Source organism: Dermochelys coriacea, chromosome 1 (genome assembly GCF_009764565.3).
Source record: "Dermochelys coriacea isolate rDerCor1 chromosome 1, rDerCor1.pri.v4, whole genome shotgun sequence".
Taxonomy (NCBI): Eukaryota; Metazoa; Chordata; order Testudines; family Dermochelyidae; genus Dermochelys; species Dermochelys coriacea.
The window spans coordinates 255,736,826-255,752,775 of record NC_050068.2 but is presented as its reverse complement, the minus strand read 5'-3'; the positions used below and the strand labels follow the sequence as shown (position 1 = coordinate 255,752,775).

At 41.2% G+C, this 15,950-nt stretch overlaps 1 long non-coding RNA gene across 1 annotated transcript; it reads left to right on the top strand.

Moving 5' to 3' along the window:
- The first annotated feature begins 8,640 nt into the window (after nt 1-8,640).
- On the top strand, nt 8,641-15,690 carry LOC122461207. The gene is made up of 3 exons (XR_006283024.1): nt 8,641-8,745; nt 9,184-9,277; nt 15,603-15,690. It is a non-coding gene; the product is annotated as an uncharacterized LOC122461207 (long non-coding RNA).
- The last annotated feature ends 260 nt before the right edge of the window (nt 15,691-15,950 follow it).

Genomic DNA, 15,950 nt, shown 5'->3' with positions numbered 1-15,950 from the left:
ACTGGGGGACAGCAATATCCTGGCTCCATCCTTGATATGCCCCCTTACCTCCTCAGAACTGCCTGAAACATGTATGTGGGGGCACTCAATGCCCCCATCACCACCACTTGAGAATGCTTCACGAGCCTAAACACTAAGACTAACCCAGAGTATTAGGAATAAACCACCAGGAGAGTGTGTCAGTCAAACATTTTCACTCCATGGGAAGGCCATTAAGGTGGATTGAGAGGTAAGTTTTGTTTTTGTTTGTTTTTTTACTTGCCAAAAACCCAATTCAGGATTTTGTATTTCACTGCAAAATCTCTCCATGATGAAACCATTCCTAACTGTTGTTATCCAAATGACTCTTACTGCATTTCTTGGCAGAACATCTGGTGTCTAATATAAATACATACCATATTCCTACCTTCAGAAAGGGCAAATCTCTGATGTTAGGATCATAATTCTATCACTAAATAACTGTTGCTATGAAATGATTCTGGTTGTTCCAAATATGCAATGTATTGAATTGTGAATGAGAAAACTGGTGAAACAGTGCTATCAAAAGTTGGTATTGGATTAAATGATTCACTCAAATGTGATTTACCTGGTTCCCCTCTGAGTCCCTTCTCCCCTTTCTCCTCATTGTACCCATTATGACCAGGAATTCCATTGTTCCCAGGAGGACCTTGGGGTCCTGGCAGTCATGGAGCAAGAGGGGTTTTTTCCTGTACTGCCACAGTGACTGAAACAGCCAAAATCCAGACCCCTGGAGGGGGAGAAAGGGGAAAGTCATTCATTAGAGCTTGCTAGCAGTGATTTTCTACAAGCAAAATACAAAAACAGCCATATAGATTGGGGTTCCAGGATGTGAACTGCACAATATTTCTCAGCCTACCACTACTCAAATAATCATTAATCATATTTATTATGTTAGTGCCTAAGGGCCACCAAGATCAGGGCCCTATTGTGCTAGGCATTCTACAAACACAGGGCCATAGGCCCCAGAGATCTTACAAATGTGGGACAAAGCCTTAAAATAAGGGTGCTCTTGTATCTCAGTACAAATGATCCCGGGGTGGAATTTGGCCCTCAAGTGGAAGGGGCAGAGTAGAAGAAAGTTTTATATAATGGTAGCACTAGCAACTCTAGGATCCCTAAAAGGTTTAGGTGCCCGCCCCCTTCCCACACTAGAGATGTGAACTTCTGGCCCCACTGAAATCAGTGGCAGAAATCCTATTGACTGTGTTGTGGCTGGGATTTCACCCCTGATGTCTGATCTAACACAAAAAGAAAAGGAGTACTTGTGGCGCTTTAGAGACTAACACATTTATTTGAGCATAAGCTTTCGTGAGCTACAAAAGCTTAAGTTCAAATAAATTTGTTAGTCTCTAAGGTGCCACAAGTACTCCTTTTCTTTTTGCGAATGCAGACTAACACGGCTGCTACTCTGAGACCTAACACAGCGGCACAGTGAGGAACAAACATTGTACCTTTTCAAAGACTATTGCCGTTGCTACTGAGCTGTTCCTGATCTTAGAGCCACTGTTCCTGCCTCAGGACTGAAGCCGGCAGAATGCCTTTGGAGCCTGCCTTGGTGCAGTGCTCAGCCTTCCCCACACAAAGCCACCCTTCCCAGTGCTGGGGTGTTAACAGCCACAATTAAGCCCACTGTATTAATTAGGGATGGAGGGCCTGATTCCCTCTCTATCCCAGTTATACACTGGCAGAGCTCTGCTGATGCCCAGTTACTCCTGATTTTCCCCCAGCATGAGAGGAGAATCAAGCCATGTATCTCCACAAGAACAAAACTCGCCTGATAAAAACACGCTGTGAGTTTCTTGTCTTTCCCGTGACATCCTGACAGCTGGGAAACCAGCTCCTTTGAGAGACCGTTTCCTGAGTCACTGTATCCTGCTCCTCACCCTTCTGCTTAGGACCCTCAAAGACACAGCTATGACTAAACTGTTTCCTTTATCCCTGCTTTGTGCACAGATGACCTACTGTGACCCCCCTGCCTGTTCTAGTACTGCCCTTCCTCCAACCAACAGGATACATTCCCTGCTTGCTTCCTGTTTGCTCATTGTGCTCTCGGGCTGTGCTCTTGTAAGACTGCTCTGCTCTGCTCGGCTAGTTGCTGTATCTTTTTAAAGAACAGTAATGAAAAATAACAGGCTATGTCTAACACAAATATTACTGACTAATCTAATTGCTGTATTTGGGTACGGAGCCAAATTCAGCCCTGGTATAATCCCATTGATGATAAGACAGTTACACTAGGGTGAATTTGGCTCATTTCTTTATTTGTTCTGCCAACTATGGCTGTGGGACATACTCTGGCAGGCTGAATGTGGAACAGAGGGACTATAAGGGAAAAGACAGGCTGGTATAGCCAACTAGAGAATTGTTCAAGAATCCAGAGACCTAGGTTTATATAAACATAATCTATCCGTATACAGGCCTGTTTGACCAGCTGTCTTTATTAAATTTCCTGGGGGGCGGGGGGGAAGAATAGTTATGTACAAGAAAAAGTGGCCTTGAGACTTTGGGCAAATCTACATTGCAATTGGAGCTGTGACTGAGGATTTTGTAGAGAAACCCAAGCTAGCTTTGATCTGGTTAGCACAGGGACCGAGAGCAGCAAATCTGTGGCAGCTTGGGCAGCAACATGGGTTAGCTGCTCAAGTACAAGCCTACCAGTAAGTGCAAGTATGTACTTGGGTGGCTAGCTGGTGTTGCTGTGGCTTCGCTACTATTGTTCCTTGAGCTAGTTTGATTAAAACTCTCTATGGTAGAGCCATGCATACTGCAGTTGCACCTCTGATTGGACACTTTGCCCTCTCACGAAGCACTCCTATGGATTTCCTTAATGGTGCTCAACTTTTATTAATGTTTAGGAAACGCCACATGTAAATATTGGCCAAACCTACAGGAAGCATCCTTTAATATTACTGCTACTTATCTCTTATATAGAGGATTGAGCAGTAGATACAAGTATGTGGGAGGTAGCTCAGAGATCAAAAAGGCATCTTCCACTCAGAAGTGCATATACACCCAAACATTCAATGTAGTCAGTGAGCTGAAGCCTGCAGCTCAACGAGTTCAATTTTAAATCACTGGAGACAGCAGTTACTGACCCAATTTATGACAGGGGCATTAACCTTTGTAACCAACCCAGAACAAGTGACTGAGGCCAGAAAATGAAGTCCCAGTGTCTTACCAACACACCAAAGTATCACACATCTACTATAAATGCTGTGGTGGTGTTATTGTTAACATACAGGGACTGGTCAATTTCTTTGTGCTTGGGGAGGCCATTAAGGGACAGTATTGGACTGAAGAGAGCAGCAAGTCCCAAATGGTCTGTCTTCCCCCTGCAGAAAGCCCCCTTCCTCCTACTGTGACACTTTGACCTTAGGAGACCCCAGTGCCAACTGGCGGAGGGCTCCCCATACTATGACTCCCATCAGGCCTGACACACTCGTTGCCACAATACACTGATATCATAATATGTATCTCAAAGGCATCGTGTAAAGTATCATAGATAAACTGGTGACACACTGATCCCAAAAATCATTGTATGATGTATGTATGTATGGTGTACAAACAGTTATAGATGCGTGCTTGAAATATGTTTTTAAAATGTGTTCAGTCTGTCCTAGACAAAGGAATGTGTATTTACTAGGGCTGTCAAGCAATTAAAGAAAATAAATCATGCTGTTAAACAATACCATTTATTTAAACATTTTTGGATATTTTTTACATTTTCAAATATATTGATTTCAGTTACAACACAGAATACAAAGTCTATAGTGCTCACTATATTATTTTTATTACAAATATTCGTGCTGTAAAATGATAAACAAAAGAAATATTTTTCAATTCACCTCATACAAGTACTGTAGTGCAATCTCTTTATAATGAAAATTGAACTTACAAATTTTTATAAGTTTTATAATAAAAATGTAGATTTTTATTTTTTTTGGTTACCTAACTGCACTCAAAACAATGTAAAACTTTAAAGCCTACAAGTCCACTCAGTCCTACTTCTTATTCAGCTAATTGCTAAGACAAACCAAGTTAGTTTACATGTATGGGAGATAATGCTGCCTGCTTCTTATTTACAATGTCACCTGAAAGTGAGAACAAGCGTTCGCGTGGCATGTTTGTAGCCGGCATTGCAAGGTATTTACTTGCCAGATATGCTAAACATTCGTATGCTCCTTCATGTTTTGGCCACCATTCCATAAGACATGCTTCCACACTCATGATGCTTGCTGAAAAAATGTGTTAATTAAATTTATGACTGAACTCCTTGGGGAAGAATTGTCTGTTCCCCTGCTCTGTTTTACCCACATTCTGCCACACATTTCATATTATAGCAGTCTTGGATGATGACCCAGCACATGTTTGTTTTAAGAACACTTTCACTGCAGATTTGACATTTCAACTTTTGTATCTTGGAACTCTGCTTTGAAAACTCAGCATTCAGAATTCTGCATTCATAATCTGGTTGTGGCAACCTAGATTTTGGAACTGGAAACTCAGTTTTTGATTATGGGAACCCAGTCTTCCAGAAATATATTATGGTATTTGGAACTCTGATTCTGAAACTGTTTATTGACTAATATCTACTAAATACAATTAAATCCTTTTGTCCAATTAACTTTGCTGCTGTTTTTGGAGATTGTCTGAGCTTCACATGACTTTTCCTTTGCATCTCAAAGCAATTTCTACAGGGGTATCTGATTCCTTTGGCTGAGTTTTACCATCTGCCAGCTGGCCCTAAGCAGTGTTCATCCACCCCCTTGCAAAGATCAACAGTTACTGGCCTGGATTTTTAGCCAGCATGAATTACTGTAGCTCCATTGCAATCAATGGAACAATGCCAATTTATGCCATCTGAAAATCTGGCTCATGGCCACCTATTTAGCACTTTGTAAAATATCTCTTTTTCCAGAGAAGGAATTGACCTTCATGTTTTTTCTTGAATAGCTGCCTTTCCATAACCCATGAAAATTATCACTATTGTAAAGTGTAATCCTTCCTGGCTCCACTAGATGGTGTGTGCAGATCATTATTCTAGGCCGGGCAGCGGTTCTCAAATTTATTTTTTCATGGACCACTTGAAAATTGCTGTGGGTCTCGGCAGACCACTTAATGATCTTTCCAAATGTTGTTTGTACTGTTAGCTAACTATTGTAAAGCGCTCGGATAAAAGCAATATACAAAAAAACCCTTAATAATAAAGTTTTTTTTTGTTCTACAAATAAAAGCACACAACTCATATTTTAATATCAGTAGTCTTACCTTTCTAATGTGATGGCCCTCTCTCTTCCCTGCCGCAAGAGCCCCTGAGCTGAGGCTGGGAAGGAGGGGGATCTCTCCCTGGCAGCCGCAGCCCTGGAGCTGGGGAAATTTGCCTCTCTCTCTGTCCGCTGCAGCCCTGCACATCCCAAATTACCCCCACCCTCTCTTCTCACCCCTCTCACCTACCCCCTATTCCCCTCCAAGGCTACCACCTCACCTTACATGTGCATCTTCTCCAGGGTCCAGGCACCTAATTAGTGGAGCCAGGCCCCTATGGCTCCACTAATGAGGTGGGTGGCCCTTCAGTCTCTCATGTGCAGCTGCCTACGTGCGCACGTTAGAGGGAACTATCCGCGAACTACCTGAATGGAGCTTGCGGACCACAGTTTGAGAACCTCTGTTCTAGGGAGATTAAAACCAAAGAGAAAGGGTGAAAGAACTTTAGTTCCGGAAAAGAAATGTACTGTGTCCTTGAGACAGTCACCCTTGTTCCAAGTTTCAGAGTAGCAGCCGTGTTAGTCTGTATTCGCAAAAAGAAAAGGAGTACCGGTGGCACCTTAGAGACTAACAAATTTATAAGAGCATAAGCTTTCGTGAGCTACAGCTCACTTCATCGGATGCATTTGGTGGAAAAAACAGAGGAGAGATTTATATACACACACACAGAGAACATGAAACAATGGTTTTATCATACACACTGTAAGGAGAGTGATCACTTAAGATAAGCCATCACCAGCAGCAGGGGGTGGAAAGGAGGAAAACCTTTCATGGTGACAAGCAAGGTAGGCTAATTCCAGCAGTTAACAAGAATATCAGAGGAACAGTGGGGGGTGGGGTGGGAGGGAGAAATACCATGGGGAAATAATGACAGGTTTCAGAGTAGCAGCCGTGTTAGTCTGTATTCGCAAAAAGAAAAGGAGTACTTGTGGCACCTTAGAGACTAACAAATTTATTAGAGCATAAGCTTTCGTGAGCTACAGCTCACTTCATCGGATAAAGTATGAAGTATAGCCACTCTAAGATCTGTGATCGAGTGACCAGAGAGATTGAAGTGCTCTCCAACTGGTTTTTGAATGTTATAATTCTTTACGTCTGATTTATGTCCATTCATTCTTTTACGTAGAGACTGTCCAGTTTGGCCAATGTACATGGCAGAGGGGCATTGCTGGCACATGATGGCATATATCACATTGGTAGATGCGCAGGTGAACGAGCCTCTGATAGTGTGGCTATACTTCAACAAAAAAGCTTCAAAAACAGACTCCAACGAGAGACTGCTGAATTGGAATTAATTTGCAAACTGGATACAATTAACTTAGGCTTGAATAGAGACTGGGAATGGATGAGTCATTACACAAAGTAAAACTATTTCCCCATGGTATTTCTCCCTCCCACCCCACCCCCCACTGTTCCTCTGATATTCTTGTTAACTGCTGGAATTAGCCTACCTTGCTTGTCACCATGAAAGGTTTTCCTCCTCCCCCCCCCCCCCGCTGCTGGTGATGGCTTATCTTAAGTGATCACTCTCCTTACAGTGTGTATGATAAACCCATTGTTTCATGTTCTCTGTGTGTGTGTATATAAATCTCTCCTCTGTTTTTTCCACCAAATGCATCCGATGAAGTGAGCTGTAGCTCACGAAAGCTTATAAATTTGTTAGTCTCTAAGGTGCCACCGGTACTCCTTGTTCCAAGGACATATACAAATGAGTTTAGTGCATTCATAGCACTGAACTCACCAACACTTTTAACCTCACAATGCTATTCTGTTGACTGTGAAGTCTCATTAAAAGTGTACTAAAATGGTTAAGTAGGACATTTTTTTCCTACCAAGTAAGGTTTTCAGATTTCTAATTTGTTTTACTTTGACAAACTTAATAATCACATTTTGAATGCCCTGATGTGGCAGGATTTAAAAATATACTGAAAAATGTTATGGCCATTTAAAATATTGAGAGCTATGCTTTGTTAGGATAATCATGAAGTTAATCAAATCTCATGCTTCATAGAGCTGGGAGAGTTTGTGTGTTTAAAGTACGACCCTATGGCATGAACTACAATCTTATATTTAGTTCGAGTTACTTGTGCTAATAAAAGCCAAGCCCTGGGAAGCAAGGGGTAACTTTTGACCTTCCACAAAAATGTGGATAGCTCCTTGTTGGTCACAATAGGAAATCCATTATCTTATATCTCTGATAAACATAGTTATCTAGGCAGCTTGCAAGTAGAGCTGTGCTCCTTGACTACTAAGGGCCTTGAAAATGAGAACCCAGTGGTGATCAGGAAGGATCCTGACTTCTTTATCCCCTTATATTACATTGATCTAAAACCATTTACATGCTAAGTGCAGTGGGTGAGGGAAGGAAGGAAATGGGGTTCACCTAATTCTGGAACAGCAGTATTGCTAATCCCAAGCATTCAAAAATCAGGAGTTCAGGCCCGCAAATCATGCAATTGGCTATAAATCATGGTGGGTTTAGATTTTTGAAATACATTTTGGATCCTTTGCCTTTTTAGTTCCTGAGCCTTTAGGTTTCACTCAGGTGGCATTTTCAAGCTTTTCTCAGCAGCCATGACAACTAGACATTTACTTTTCTGTAAAAAATGAAAGCTAAGAGTTTCTCAAGTATTCTCAAGAATCCAGGAGCTGGGGTTTACATCACATATCATGAGACTCATGATTTGGCAATACTGCATCATGTACAGTGCATACTGTCAAAGGCACGATCCCAAAGTAGGTGGACTAATAGGCCATTGTGGAATATCCCATGTTTTCTCAAACATTTAGGGACAGCTTCTGAGCAAATCCTCATAATTTTAAGTCTGGAGTAACTGAAATCAATGAGTTTATTCTGGATTTGCACTGCAAATGAAGTCATACTCTTGTCTCTTTGGTATTTAGAATATACATACATTAAACACAAAGTATGAAAAGCAGATAATTATTTGGAATAGACACTGCTTTCGCCCTACTAAGGTACAGCCTCTCTCTTAACTTGGATTGTCTCCCATTCTTACTCTCATTGCCATTCTTCAGTCCCTGCTATTGTAAGTAGGCTGCTAAGAATAAATAAGCTTTGCATTTGGTGGTGAATACTTCCACTCTCAGCAGTGTAACGGGGATGGCAGAAATCTCCTGTTGGCCCCACACTGTTAGCAGGTGTTAGAATTTTGGAGCCCTGCACAGAACTGCCAGTCAATTACGGCTGACCCACTGGGGCAGATGTGGCTTGTTTAACTCCCACCTGAGAAGGGGGCTACTCCCACCTCCTGTATTCAGGGTGGAGTTGATGGTAAGAACTTAATGACATGTTTGTTTAGTGTGAGTTACTTTTAGTATTAAAAGCCAGACCCCAGGAAAGGGGTAGCTTTTGATCTTACACAAAGTGAATGTAGCATTGAGCTGGAGTAGGACTGGGAATCTGGTAGTTTGTCCCTGATGAGCATAGTTTTCCAGGTGGGTTGCAGATGGAAAAGTTGTCACTAGGTCAGTTTTGGTCCCAGACTGTTAAGGGCCTTGAAGATATGGTTTCAGTGGTGAGCTGAGATGGTGGTATGTTGTACTCCTGGTGGCTAGGCCTGCTCAAGAGATGAGCTGCTGTATGCTGTACAACAGAAGCTTGTCACTAGTCCTGACTCTTGAGACAAATGCCTTGCAATACTCCCAGTCCAGCCCTCTTAATTCTTAAAGGTCCTTCTGGGGTGTAGAAGATTTAGCAAAATTTGGAATAAACTAGGGAGAAAGAATGTCCTAAGGCAAACAGAAGATCTACTAAAAACAAACCAAAAAACCTCTTGTATGGGATGTGAGATTTTACAAGCTTTGACCTTCGATATACTTTTCTTTCCATGTGGGTTCTGCCATTTATTTCACTTTACTTCTCCTTCTCCAAAGGCTCTGCATCAAAGTGACCCCTGACCACAGAGAGTTGCTTGAAAATTCTTTCACAATCCATCGGTGTCATCTTCTTGAGCACTGGACTTACAAGGTAAGGAACTTCTTCCCTGCTAAACGTTTGGTGTGTTACTTTCACAGTATTCTCAGTTTCTGTAAGCTTCATTTGTGCTCGAGGCCCAAACCTGGCTCCCTTCTGCAGATAGACTCCTGAGACCAATGTATTAAGTTATGGATGGAGTTCTGAAGTTGCCTGACCAGATACTCATAATACTATGTTTTTTCCCCCCTGCTTCACCCCCGCCTCCCAAAAAAGCACAGAGAAAAATCAACGTAGAATGCAACATACTGGGAATATCCCAAAAGCATCAAACTGTTAATGAGAAATTAGAAATAGTTACATCCCCAAAACTATGGCTTCTCTGTAGTATGAGGAGGCTGAAATTACCAGTAGATGTAAACTGGTTTGTAAATATTTATATTAGGGCTGTCGATTTAATCACAGTTAACTCACGTGATAAACTCAAAAATTAATTGCGATTAAAAAAATTAATCACGATTAATCACACTGTTAAACAATAGAATACCAATTGAAATTGTTTAAATATTTTTAAATATTTTTCTACATTTTCAAATATATTGATTTCTGTTACAACACAGAATACAAAGTGTACAGTGCCCACTTTATATTATTATTTTTGATTACAAATATTTGCACTGTAAAAATAGTATTGTAGTGCAATCTCTTTATTGTGAAAGTGTAACTTACAAATGTAGATTTTTTTTGTTGTTACATAACTGCACTCAAAACCAAAACAATGTAAAACTTTTGAGGCTACAACTCCACTCAGTCAGTCCTACTTCTTGCTCAGCTGATCACGAAGACAAACAAGTTTGTTTGCATTTACGGGACATAACGCTGCCTGCTTCTTATTTACAATGTCACCTGAAAGTGAGAACAGGCGTTCGCATGGCAGTTTTGTAGCCAGTGTTGCAAGGTATTTATTTGCCAGATATACTAAACATTTGTGTGTGCCTTCATGCTTTGGCCACTATTCCAGAGGACATGCTTCCATGCTGATGATGCTAGTTTTAAAAAAAAAAGGGTTAATTAAATTTGTGACTGAACTCCTTGGGGGAGAATTGTATGTCTCCTGTTCTGCTTTACCTGCATTCTGCATATATTTCATGTTATAGCAGTCTTGGATGATGACCCAGCACATGTTCGTTTTAAGAACACTTTGGTACCTTCTTTGCATTTTGTCAAATCTGCTGTCAATGTGAGATTTCTGAAAATAGCTAGAGCACTCAACCCAAGGTTTAAGAATCTAAAGTGCCATCCAAAATCTGAGAGGGACAAGGTGTGGAGCATGCTTTCAGAAGTCTTAAAAGAGCAACACTCAGATGCAGAAACTACAAAACTCAAACCACCAAAAAAGAAAATCAACCTTCTGCTTTTTGGCATCTGACTCAGGTGGTGCAAATGGATGCATGTCCTGTCCTCTGGAATGGTGGTTGAAGCATGAAAAGACATATGGATCTTTAGCATATTTGGCATGTAAATATCTTGCAACAGTGCCATGCAAACGTCTGTTCTTACTTTCAGGTGACATTGTAAACAAGAAATGTCAGCATTATCTCCTGTAAATTGTAACCAAACTTGTTTGTCTGAGTGATTGACTGAAGTAGGATTGAGTGGACTTGTAGGCTCTAAAGTTTTATATTGTTTTATTTTTGATTGCAGGTTTTTTGTACATTATTCTACATTTATAAGATCAACTTTCATGATAAAGAGATTGCATAACAGTATTTGTATTAGGTGAATTGAAAAATACTATTTATTTTGTTTTTTTACAGTGCAAATATTTGTAATAAAAATAAATATAAAGTGAGCACTATACACTTTGTATTCTGTGTTGTTACTGAAATCAGTATATTTGAAAATGTAGAAAAACATCCAAAAATATTTAAATAAATGGTATTCTATTGTTTAATAGCACAATTAATCCACACTTTTTAATCACACAATTAATCACAATTAATTTTTTTAATCGCTTGACAGCCCTAATCTATATCTATGCCTTTTGACACCCAAAGTGGCTGATGAATTGATGTAAGATGCTCAAGTACCAGGCAATATTTCAAAAAGGATGTTGCAAAAGCTGGAAAGGATTCAGAAAAGAGCTACTAGAATGATCTGAGATCTGGAAACCATGCTTTAAACTAAACAAATTGAACTTCTTAAATCTCTCAATATGCCTAAAAGAAGGTTAGGAAGTGGCTTGATCATCACCTAGAAGAACCTACATGGGGAAGAAGCTTTTGAAAGTAAGATGGCTCTCTAGTCTAGCAGAAAAAAATCATAATGCAATTCAACAGTTAGATGCTGAAGCTAGACATAGTCAGACTAGAAATAAGAGACTAGACTAGAAATAACTGGGAGTAATCAACCACTGGAATAATTTATTTAGGATTGTGATGGCTTCTCTGTCACCTGAAGTCTTGATTTGAAGACTAGATATCTTTCTAAAAGAGAAACTACTGTTTAATCAGAAATTATGGTCTTGATTTAGAAATTACTGTGGGACGGTCTATGGCCTCTGTTATGCAAGAAGTCAGATTAGATGATTACAATGGTCCTCTGTGGTTTTAATGTCTATGAATTTCAAAAAAGCTAGAAAATGGCAAAAGACAAGACTTTCAATTTACTAACAGGCCCAGCACTGTAACTCCACTTAATTCCTTGGCTCTGCCTGTCCCTACTATTATGTGAACTGAAAAAGTTTGACCAAACAACTGAGCCTTGCACATAAATATTGACTGTAATGTAGCTCATGCATGTGGCTAATTGTCACAGGTAGAAAGTGTGTGTGAGGCTAGATAAAATGTCTGTTCAGCTACATTCTTTAGGTTTCAGAGTAGCAGCCATGTTAGTCTGTATCCGCAAAAAGAACAGGAGTACTTGTGGCACCTTAGAGACTAACACAGCTCACTTCATCGGATGCATAGAATGGAACATATAGTAAGATATTGTATTCTCTTGTTAGCCATGCTTTTGCCACTAGATGTCCACCTAGGATATGCTACAGGTCTTACATTTGATTTTGCAAGCCCCTTTAAGAGTTAAATATATTTTAAGTGATGAATGACCCAAGGAATAAAGTACTAGGGGGATTCAGCACAAAACATAGTTTTGAATGTACAGTTTTCACCTTCTATCTTCCTCTTTGACTGTAATACATTAGTAAGTTCCGTGCTGTGACGTTGCTGGCTCTTTGGCTCCTCTAAAGTAGAGGTTTTAAAACTGTGGGACGTTCCCCCGAAGGGAGGGCACAGAGGAACATTTGGGGGGCCAGCTCCCTCCCTGACTCACCTCGGTGGGCCACCCAGCCTGTGGGTTAGTGTCAACATCTGCCATGGCCATACCAATTTCGGTTCCCAGCAGTCTCGGCGCCTGGCGCTGGCTCCACCCCCAGAGACTGTCACATATGCCTTCCCCTACCCTGAAAACCTGAGGGGGAAGGGGCTGGTATTGTCTATTTTTGTCTGGCTTGGGGGGGGCACAAACAAAAATTGTAACTCAAAAGGGTGGGGGCGCTCAGCTCAAAAAGTTTGAAAGCTGGTGTCTACAGTATTCAGCTTGTCCGTGGAAAGGGGAGAGGTAAGAGGATTTTATTTTGTTGTTCTGTGCAGTCTTGAAAATATTTGTACACACTCTATTGTATCTGCTTTTCAATATAAATTCCCCATAATTTAAAGAATGCTCTGTGGCAGCTAATTGCATCAGCATAATGAGCAGTGTGTTTGGACCATAAGTCAGTAGTAGGAGTGAGTTCAAAGCCCCTTGGTTACCTCTGTGAAAGGAAGAGTCCTGTTGGAATTAGTACTAGCTGTTATGCTTTCTCAGGGTACAAAGAATTGTGTCTACCTCTCCCATGAGTGTACACCACCCATCCACAGGGCTGAATTGCTGTACCTATGGGTATTCATAGCATATTTATAGTCCAATTCATACCCTTGTGGCTAAAGGATTGCCATAGAATGACATGGCCTGGTGAGGATGCTATGTTTTACAAACACCATATATATTTTAGTGGTAAAGCTTTGTTTCAAAGCTGTAGTGTTCCCTAGAGACTGCAAATGTGTGCAGCACGTTGTGAGGCTCCTATGGAGCTGTCACTTCCACCTGATAACTTAGTTGGAGTGAAAGGGCACGTATTACTTCTGTGCCACTCCAGGGGGATGCTCCTGCCTCTGAGGCCCTCTGGGAACTGTCAGAGTATAAGGCCAGAAAGGGCCCCCAAATCATGCAGTCTGACCTCCTGTATGCCACAGACCACCCACACTGACCCATACACCAAACCCAACAACCACAATGAGATCAAAATATTACAGTCCACAGGAGAATAGACTATTATGTGCCACAGACAGAGGATAGGAGGGACCGAGGTGCCCCAGTACCTGAGGCCCCCCGCAGTGCCAGGGAAATGTTTGTGAGAGAGCCAGATAATCCCAGCAAATGACCTGCACCCCTATGCTGAAGAGAATAGCAGTGACGTTGGGAATTATTTTTTTTTTGGCCTATCTGACCTAGCGGGAAATTTTTTCTGACCCCACATATGGCAATCAGTTAGGCCCTGAGCATGTGAGCAAGAACCAGCCAGCCAAGAATCTGAAAGAGAGAAAATATTTGGTGCCACCTCAGAGCCCTGGTCCCTCCCCATCCAATGTCCCATGTCCAGTTATGGCCATCCATGATCCTTCAGAGAAAGATTTAAAAAAAAAATCTCAGAACATGGTGGGGGCAGGAGAAAAATCCTCATTGCTGGGTTGGCAGCCTTCTTTTTTTCAGGACAGTGCTCCTGTGACCCCGGTACAGAGTCCCTATTCCATTTATTCCACTGGACTTGCTCTAGAGCATGAGCATTCCCTCCAATGCATCAGCAGTTGCTAAAACAGTTAACTGCAATAGCAAAATGCATATCAATGGCTCTGCATTTGCATGCACTTGGGATGCTAAATGCAGGAAACCTGTACCTCTCTAGGAACATGGAGGAAGAGAGGACAGTGGAAGGACTGGCTTCAAAGGAGCAATTCACACCCTTTCACAGAAAATGACCCGGCTGTCTGTGGCCACTACGTGCTCATGTCAGTTACATTCCCATGTGAATTCTCACCAGAATCCCACTGCTCCTTATTGGAGTTATAACCATGGATCCTAGAAATCCGTTTCCCATGGGAAAAATGCAGAATTTGTGGTGTGTTTTTTTTGTTTTTGTTTTTGTTTTTTAACCAGAAAATCTTTAGTTTTCATGTTTTGTGAAAAAACAAACACCCATTAACTAAACTTTACTGAAAGTACTAGTATTACTTATTCAATGCGCACAACTTCTTCTTTTGTGATTGATTTTTTTTTAATGTGCTTTAAATGTACAGTGGAACCCCATTTATCCAATCTAATAAGGACTGGGACCAGATTAGATCATCAAAAATTGGGATAATGAGGAGAACTGGCAAAGAACTTTCCCTTCCTTATTTTAAGATGGCGGTGGGAGCTTGGGCCATCAGCCTCATGTAGTGGGGGCTCAGACAGCTGGTGGTTTGGTTAATATGGAGGGCTGGATAATGGAGGCTCAGATTAACAGGGCTCTACTGTATATCAATAAAACATTGTGTTCAACTGATACCTATATATAGTGTGGCTAGTGAAACTAAGTTCAGCGTTTCATTTTAATCACAGAAAAATGTGGATTTTTTAAATCAGACAATTTTGGAGGGTTTTATCATGGAAAACTAGATTCCCTGGTTATAAACAGGAAACATAACCGGAAAGCCCAGTAGTATCAGTTTATGATATGGTCCCCATTTCCAAAATGGCCTCTAATTTTGGGCACTTCAATATCTGGGTGCATGACTTGAGGCACCTTGAACCTTTTCCAGAGTGCTGAGTGGCCACTGGCTCCCACTGATGTCGGGGAGGGTTGGTGGCCAAAATTAGGGACCACTTCTAGAAAATCTGGTTCTAAGAGTTCCAGAGAAGTAGCTTGAGAGATGCAGGCCTCTGAAGAGGAGCTGAGGATTTGCTGGAGACTTTCCCTCAGTGAAGACTAGGGGAAAGGAAGACTTCTAGGTATCCCAGTTTGAAGGGATGTGGGCAAATAAAAACTTATGTCATCAAGCAGACGCTGCACTGTGTGGATTCTCTCTGAATGAACAAACAAATATTGGCTATAATAATAAACCCTGGTGAACAGGCACTGAGATGCAACTTTGACTGCTCCCCTGTTCACTTAGACCTGAAAATATGGTGGGGAAACAAGATGCAGAGTCTACAAAGCTATTGCATGGTCTCAGCACTAGGTATAAGAAATGCTTCACAATTAATTATTTTTCTTATTTCTTCCCCTCTCTTCATTCAGCTTGTGAACAAGCTTGGCTACAGTGCCATTTGCAGGTTCCATCCATCCTCAGAAATGTCTCTTTGCAGAGACTCTGCTGGCTCTAGGGTATGAATAATGCAGGAGAAGTGCTCTGTTGAAGCTGGCTTCATTGTCACTTTAAGTTGAACATGAATAATTGACCAAATTTTCTTTTCAAGGACAAGAACAGCTGTCATCTGAGCCGCTTAACCCCGTTTGGTTTGCTTCTCCCTGCACCTTCTGAAGCTTCTCAGTGTGGCCTTGCCCTGTATTAATATATCACATTCAATTTGGGAGCGTGCATTTTTGGGTCAGGGTGTCACTGATTGTCTGTTACATTTATTAAAT